Genomic DNA, 8,477 nt, shown 5'->3' on the forward strand with positions numbered 1-8,477 from the left:
TGATTCTTGATCCTAAAATTAGTGTATAGTAACATACACATTTATGTATCTATGTAAAGGAATGCAACGTGAACAGTTAGACAGAATGTGTAAAGACTGATGACCAAAATTTCCTTCTTCAGTCTGAAATAGGACCTTGTATAATGTTTATTGAAAAATATGAACAAAGACAAACAAAAAAACAACAACAAAGCAACGTATAGTAGTATGTGAAGAAAATACGGTTTTTTGGGTAATGTACTGCAACCGATCATGAAAAAATAGTCATTTTATACAGTATATAAATCATGCCGGACTAAATATAACCTTCCTCTCTTATGAAATAGGTTGGAGGGATTATTTCTCATGTGGCCGAACAAATTAATACAACTACCAAGCGTGTAAACTTATTGTAGTGAAGATCAGGTCTCAACAAGGTCAACCAACCTCGAGTGATCTGCTGTGATGCTAGTGAACTTCCCGGAAGCTCTGCCCACCTGCGTGACGAGCATACACAGTACTCTTTGTGTCTCGGGTGGAACGACCCATCTCTCTAGTTGGTGCCTAGTGTATGTACTAATCTAGGATACATGCTTTATGACTACTTATTAATTATACACCAGTAATAAAACTAATAATAGTAATAATAGTAATAATAGAAATAGTAATAATAGTAGTAATAAAATTATAATAATTAACGATTTATTGAACATATAACAGTCATACAGGTAAGCTGAAAAACTACAAAAGACATGGTGGTACTGTACATATATAACATATAATGAAATAGGGGAGAGAGTGATTTAACAAGGAATTTCAGCGTAGCTACAGTACAAAGGGGAGATTGGCAAGAAGTAAACACTCAAGTTATCTACGAGTTCTTGATGATTTTTACAATGGTTGTAACAGGTCTGTTCTTATAGCACGTGGTCGTATGGGCTTGACGCTGTTTTGGTGTCTAACAGCTATTTCAGAGAGAGCTGAGAGGGTCATTATACTGATCACCTGTTGATATGTGGCGTAAAAAACAGAGAGAACAGTCCTGTACGTCCTCTATAGGAGTCCTTGCTGTGTAGCAGTCAGGGTAGACTTAGGTGAGTCTAGAAAGTATGAATGTTGTGTGAAAATTTATGAGTTCAGAAGAAGAAACTCCAAGGGATTTGAGACGACGGAGGTTGTGGAGACGATAGCTGGAAGATTGATGTTTCTACTGACGTGTGCTTTCCAGCTCAGTTTGTCATCTATAGTGACGCAGAGGAGTTTAGTGGAGTACACAACCTGGAGTGTGTTAAGGCCCAATGTGATCGAAGGAGGTGGGACAAGGCCGGAGGAGATTATCCATGGTCTTGATTTGATTGATGGGGTTTCTGGAGATTTCAATCATAAGCCAATATGTGAATATTGAAAATAAATTGAAGTTCTCAGACCATTGCGGGAAGAAGGTAAATCAAGCAAATAAGGTAGTAGGTCTATACGAAGGTCATTCGCGCTCTTCAAAAGTAAGGTGCTTTGCTGCTTCCCGGTTTGGAGTACTGTCACCCCGTTTGGTCCCTGAGATATGCTAGAGACTACAGTTGATTGAGAACGCTCAAAAGAGGGCCACCAGACTGATGCCTGCACTATGACACTTCAGGTATACCCAGAGAGTTTTCAAGCACCTATGAGGTCATTGCTCAGTGGAATTTTCATAACTGGAACTAGCAGATGCCTGACTCACTAGAATCTAGACCCAAATGGGATCGGAAGGCTCATTAGGTAGGGTCGCAAAGAGGTCATGAGGTCGGTGGGGTCGCTGGGGTCCTTTGGGTCTGCCAGTGAAATAGTTTGGGGTCGCACTGGATAGTTGACAACACTGGATGGGGTCGTGCAAGATAAAGCTTGGGAACCCCTCTAGAGGATACAACATCAAATTAAAGAAGCCATATGTTCAGAACGGTATCAGGGCATTTTTTTTAGTAATAGTTGTGAACTGTTGTTGTAAGATTAATGCACATTTTTTTCTTTCTGAATTAGAAATTAGAATACATGTATTTACCTACTTTAGTAAAACCAGAATAACTGAAAAACTCCAAAAGTCGACTTCGAACGATTACAAGAGGAAAGTAATTATTGCTAAATAATTTGTGCAAGTAATTATAAAAAAAATCGTTCCGGTTCTGTGTTATATTTTATTTTAATTAAACTTTCTTATTTGTGATCTTTGCTTGCATCAGCTGAGCGTAGCTTAGCTTAGCTTGGCTTATATTTTTCCTTTTACTTATTTTATTTGGTTGGTCACGTAATGCTACGTTGTGTTACAATACGCTTGTAATTTAATTTATTTTACTTTATTTATTTATGTCTTTTTTCCCTTCAGTTTTTTAAGTTAGAGTAGGTCATCAGCCTCGAGTACTCAGAAACAACGACGGACTTACAGCATATATCGGAAACCAGCTAAGGTCCGTGACCAGACACCCATCGACTAATGACAATATTAATAGTAATAATAATAATACGAAACGAAACATTAATAATAATATTAATAATAATAATAATAATAATAATAATAATAATAATAATAATAAAATACACGTACACACGCACACACGCGCACACACACACACACACACAAACACTTTTAGCCGGTGGAGGGAATCAGCAGCACAAGAAAGTAAGAGCCATTTAATCCCTGCATATCATTAGTATAATAAATAGCATTCACTCTAATACTCTATATCCCCGCCTTGATCTGTTCCCTGAGCTGCCGGAACTCAGGGAAGGGGGGAGGGAGCTCTGCCAGAGGGAGCTCTGCCAGAGAGGAAGCTGTGTCAGAGGGTGGAAGGGAGTGGACCTACTGATTAGGGAAGGTAGGAGAGGGGAATTTGGGTTGGTACCTCGGGAGGGAGCAGAACTAGTGCTTGGGGATGGAGGGAGTGTGACTATTGAATGAGAAGGGAGGGAGGGAGGGATGGAGGGAGTGTGACTAGTGATGGAGGAGGGATGGAGGGCGGGATGGAGGGAGTGTGACTAGTGATTGAGGAGGGATGGAGGGCGGGATGGAGGGAGTGTGACTAGTGATTGAGGAGGGAGGGAGGGAGTGTGACTCTTGCCTGGGGAAGGAAGGAGGGAGTGTGGTTAGTGCCTGGGGAGGGAGGGAAGGAGTGTGACTCTTGCCTGGGGAAGGAAGGAGGGAGTGTGGCTAGTGCTTAGGGAAGGAGGGAAGGAAGCAGGGAGGGAGGGAGGGAGGGAGGGAGCGAGTGGTGCTTGTGCCTGGTGAGGGGGGGAAGTGTGGCTAGTGCCTGGGGAGGGAGAGAGGGAGGGAGGGGGGGATGGAGTAACGTAAAATAGCCTAAAGTAACACAACAAAACAATGTAAAGTAATGTAACATAACCGAGAGTAACGTTAAACACAAACTAATAAAAAAAAATAAACAGAGCCCTGACTTCAGTGTGTGAATGACCTTGTAAACACAACATAACGACCCATTACTGAGGACTGATAAGGTGATTGAGTGTTATATTTACAGAGAAGAATAATTCATATTAGTTAACATATAAATATACATCATCAGGGAGGTTGACATAATTGTTTCATGTTTATTTGTTCATAATTTATATATTTGTCCCCTTGCCAGGCTTCGCACACACACACACCTAACACGTTTTCCTCAATAAAACTATTCCGTGTACCTGACATTCTCGTTACGTTATTTACACACACATTTACCTTGCTCTCAATCCTGTGCCTGGTGTTCTACAATTCGTGGCTCCTTTCTTCTCGTCTGCTATACACCATTCATCCCATTTCAAACACACTCCAGGGTAAGTCTTTCCCAGTCCTAACTCACTTACTTGATGTATTTCAGATTCTTCGTATTTCACAATGAATCACAACTTAACGAGATCAAGAAGCCTTAGAAGCATTGTCGCGGGAATGGATACCAGAGCCTCTAACGTTTCTTGAGGTCAGAAGTAGTTCAGTAAATATCCATGAATATCTGTTGGTATGCTCCCCTAATAGTGCTCCCTCGCCAGATATCTAACTAGTAATCACTTCTATTTGGGGTACCAGGACTACCAGTAGGATAATAGGTCTTATATGACTTATCAGTCCTCAAGTTACCATAATTTCCTGGTGTGAGAGTGGAGTTCTACCATCAGTGTTGTACCTCCTCATTGTAACGTTTTCTGTTTCCCATAGTTGTGCCTCACCTGTGTGTTGTGCCTCAAGATGATCGCCTTCTACCTCATACTCTGTAGCTCCGGCTGGCCTGTCCACCTTCACTCTGCTTCTAAATAGTTAGTTCCCCACACAGCCCTCTAGTACTTTATCTATACAGTAATACTATCTTCTCTCTTAATGACCGTTTTCGTTCCTCGCTCATCCAGTTGGTCCTCGTTCCTACCAACCAGTGGATGTTACCCTCCTTCCACTCACGCTTTCGTACTCTTCGGATCTTAAATGGATATTCCACATTTACTGTCGCTTTCTCCCCGTCCGATGATGGGAGTCAGCTGCCACGCTTTATACATTTAACATAGCCTACTTCATCTTCCATAGTTGATGTAGTCAAGAACATTTTCCTATTTCCTCTCAAACCTTCGTTCTCCTTCACTCCGATTTCTTTTTCGTAGTTCTCTAAGAATCTTTTTCCTCTATTTACGAACACCAAGAGTTATAGTCTTCTCTTTGTCTCCTAGCTCATCCCAATTGCTTTCCTGTTTATATCCTCCCCCCCCCCCATTTCTTTTCCTTTCGTACCAAGTATATCAGTGTTTTGTGCAGTAAAACTCACGCGCTCTCCTCTATTGTTCGAGAGCAATTAAACAGTCGCACGAGATGTATAAAATCAATTGCAATCACAGGAAGACAAAGGGCAACGGATCGAACAATGGCCGCGTTCAACACAGGTCATTATCAAGAGAATTAGAGGCGGCCCAGACTCCGAGGGAAGCAGAAGTGTTTGTGGGGATGTATCTCCCTTGATTGTAAGACGTAGATAGTGGTGATGTCGTGCCAGGTTACGTCCTTTCGTGTTAATGTTAGGTTACTACATGGAATATTATGTAACTTCATGTTATATTACCTTACGTTAGTGTCATGTTATATGACGTCAAGTTATTTTAGCGTCACAACACATCACATTATATCATGCACAAGTTGCATCATATTAAATGTATTGCGCGCTAAATAGACCTAGTGAAGACAACTGAGGTATAAATAGGGGTGAAACTCACATGAGAGATTCTTAGACAAGATACTGGCCATAGCAAAGGACAAAATAGATATATTAAATTCAGTAGAATATGAGTCGATATTGCACGGGGTTTTATAAGTACTAACAATAACTATACTGAGGTATATAAAAAATCTGTATTACTTGGTATCTAGTATAATAATAGCCACACAATAAGATCTCGATAAATAAAACTGACCTCGATATCGCTCGGTATTTTCAACTCAAATGATGACGCGAAAATTATTCCCTAATACAGACAGAGAGAATTAGTCTGGCGTGTGCTGTATACTGGGAACTAGGCAACAGTGCAATCCGGTCCTGTCTAAGCTACTGAACAGCCCTTTCGAGGAGCCACTCTGCTCACACCACACAGGGAGGGGCTAGAAAACGTGTCCTAAACATAGCTTGTCTAAAGAACCAACCTGACTGGGCAACTGCACTCAGTAAGGTCTTCCTTATGCAATCGAAAACACAATCATAATCATAGATCAAAACAAAAACAAACGATACAACCTTTTATGGTCACTGCATGGAATGTCAGGACCCTTCTGGATAGTGGCACAAATGAGCGTCCTGGAAGAAGAACCGCTGGCGAGGTATAACATCGACATGCCAGCTATTAGTGAGTCCCGGCTCCCAGACGAGGGTCAACTCACAGAATAGGGGTCTGGCAATACCTTCTTCTGGAAGGGTAAGCCTACTGCGGAGAGAAGCCTCATTAATGGATTTGGCTTTGTCATCCGCTTGCTGACCAACTCCCTGACAAACAGAAAAAGAATACGTTACTCACTTTTTTTTTTTTACGGGGATTAGCCCACCCGGGCACAGGTCACTGACCCACATCGGGGCCTGGGGGGCGAAAATATAATAATAATAATAATAATAATAATAATAATAATAATAATAATAATAATAATAATAATAATAATAATAAAATACAAAAATGAGAAAAAAATCAATAATGAGAAACAATATATGTATGTTGTTTTGTCAATATTAAGAGAAACAATTGAGACCCTGCAATTGTGTGTAAATGAGGCAGAAAATCAGATCAATAACCTGGGACTTGGTCACAATTTCGTAATGCCATATAGCAGCAGGGTCTACCATTAGACAATACATTATGCTTCCAATATCTTCCCAGGCGGGAGTACCTCCCTGTTAGGTAAGCTGCCTACTACCTACAGCCAGAGAGAAAGTTATTTATATGTTTATTCGTATATATTATCACCGACTCACTCAATCTTTCTCTCATTTTGTCATATAAGGAGTAAAACTAATGTATATGGATAATTCATACATATTTGTATACGAATACAAGCAAGTGTTGTATACACAATCCTCACTTATTTTCTACATACAAAATTAGTTCACTCTATACTCAGTAACATGCACTAAAGAGTGTTGAAGCGTTTCTTGGATTATCACAACAGAGGAGGGAGTAGGGGAAGCCGAGGTAGTGTTAAGAGTGTTGAGGGGTCGTGTGCTGCCCACCACCGTCACTTCGCGTGTTCTGACCATCTTCTGGAAAGTTTCTGCTCAATTCTTTCGTAAACATGTTGTGTTAGGAGAGAACCTGAAAAGACTGCCACAACGCACGAGTGGCTAGGTTAGAAATCTTCTGTCTGGTATATATCATTAAACCTTAGTTATTTATTCATGAAACATTTGGATTATGATTTGTTTTCCTTTTGACCGTCTATGTAATTGAAAATACAGTTTCTCCGACACCGTGAACTGTAAATTTATTCTATATCGATAAGCATGGAAGTGAATGTACTCAAGTGTACTGTACCTCTCACCATCATCAACACACACACACACACATACGAGGGTTGCTGTTCAGATTGCCTCTTCTCAGGTAATCGTAATTAACTATTGTTTCCTTAAGACTTAAGGGAGGTAACCTAGTTAAGATGATGACTCACCTTGTAGATATACAAACATTTCAAAAGTCTTGTTTACACCCTCACTGTCCTGGGGAAAGGAAGGTCTGAATACGAACATATCTTTATTTACAAGATTAATTAATCATACAGATATGTGTATCGCCCGAGGTTGCGAGCAATTCATCCTTACAGGCTATAACTCCCTAATATAAACAATGAATATAAACCATTGGTTGGCATTGTGACACACAGTATAGACGGCTTGATAAGTTTAAAGTGAGTTTGGTAAAGATTCTAGCTATGTGAAATATCCTATGTACAAATTAAAGAGTTTCCACATACACTTTTTTTTCCAAAATTACTCTAAATAAAATATTGGAAAAACAAAAAGTAAACATGTCACTTTGTACTCCGACATGATGGTAACCTGCAAGGTGAGGTCAGGGGACGAGGTACTGCCAGTGGAGCGCCACAGCTCACTGCTACTTGTATGAGAGAGACACTCCTGGCTCGTCAACACCAGAGTAACTTCCACTGTTCGGGTGAAGGACACCCTCATGAGGCGTCACAGACAAAGGTCGACTCAGTATAGTAACTGTCCACTTGTTGACAAGTCATTAACGAGTTGAAAGGTAGCAAGTTAATGTAACAAAACCAAGAAATAATTACTATACAATGACAGACAACTTTAAGACATGTCACCAACAAGGGTCTCCACTACATAGAGAGGGAACACTTGTGAACACGTCCCCCTGGTAGAGGTCGGGGAGGAAGGCTCGAGGAGCACCACCAGTGAGGACTTACCGGGAGCTAACGTTTTGCCGCGTCACTGACTGACTCACACATTGTACCTGTCTTCATGATTGTCAAATTATAGATTAATCTGTCACCTGACCAAGGTCTCGTCATCCATGATCTCACCTTCTTTTAGTATCACGTAAACTGGACATATGTTGCTGCTTAACAACCATGTTAATAAACAACAAGAAAGGGTTTAATGGTAATAAAAATCTACTTAGCAGAACTTTAACCTCCATGTCCACGTCTAGAGTACAATAAAAAGCAACAGTCAAACAGAGAGATGCAACACAGAGGAGACCACATACTGTAAATATATGGCAAAAACACAACGTAAACATAAGGAAAACCTTCGAGACAGCAGACAGGTCATGACACAGCCAGCTGGTGGGAAGACTACCAGCTGCTGCTACTTCATCATGGAGAACGGAATGACCTACGTATGTTAAACCGAGGAGCAGCGGCTACCTTCCTCGGATGTTATTCAAGTCAAAAACACATACGTACGCACATGACGTTGCTAAAACTGTGTTAGAAAATCTACTTTAAATTCCAACTCGTGTAATAATTAATTTGACACCAAGAGTACAGT

This window comes from Homarus americanus, unplaced genomic scaffold (genome assembly GCF_018991925.1).
Source record: "Homarus americanus isolate GMGI-L3 unplaced genomic scaffold, GMGI_Hamer_2.0 scaffold51826, whole genome shotgun sequence".
In the NCBI taxonomy this organism is placed as follows: domain Eukaryota; kingdom Metazoa; phylum Arthropoda; class Malacostraca; order Decapoda; family Nephropidae; genus Homarus; species Homarus americanus.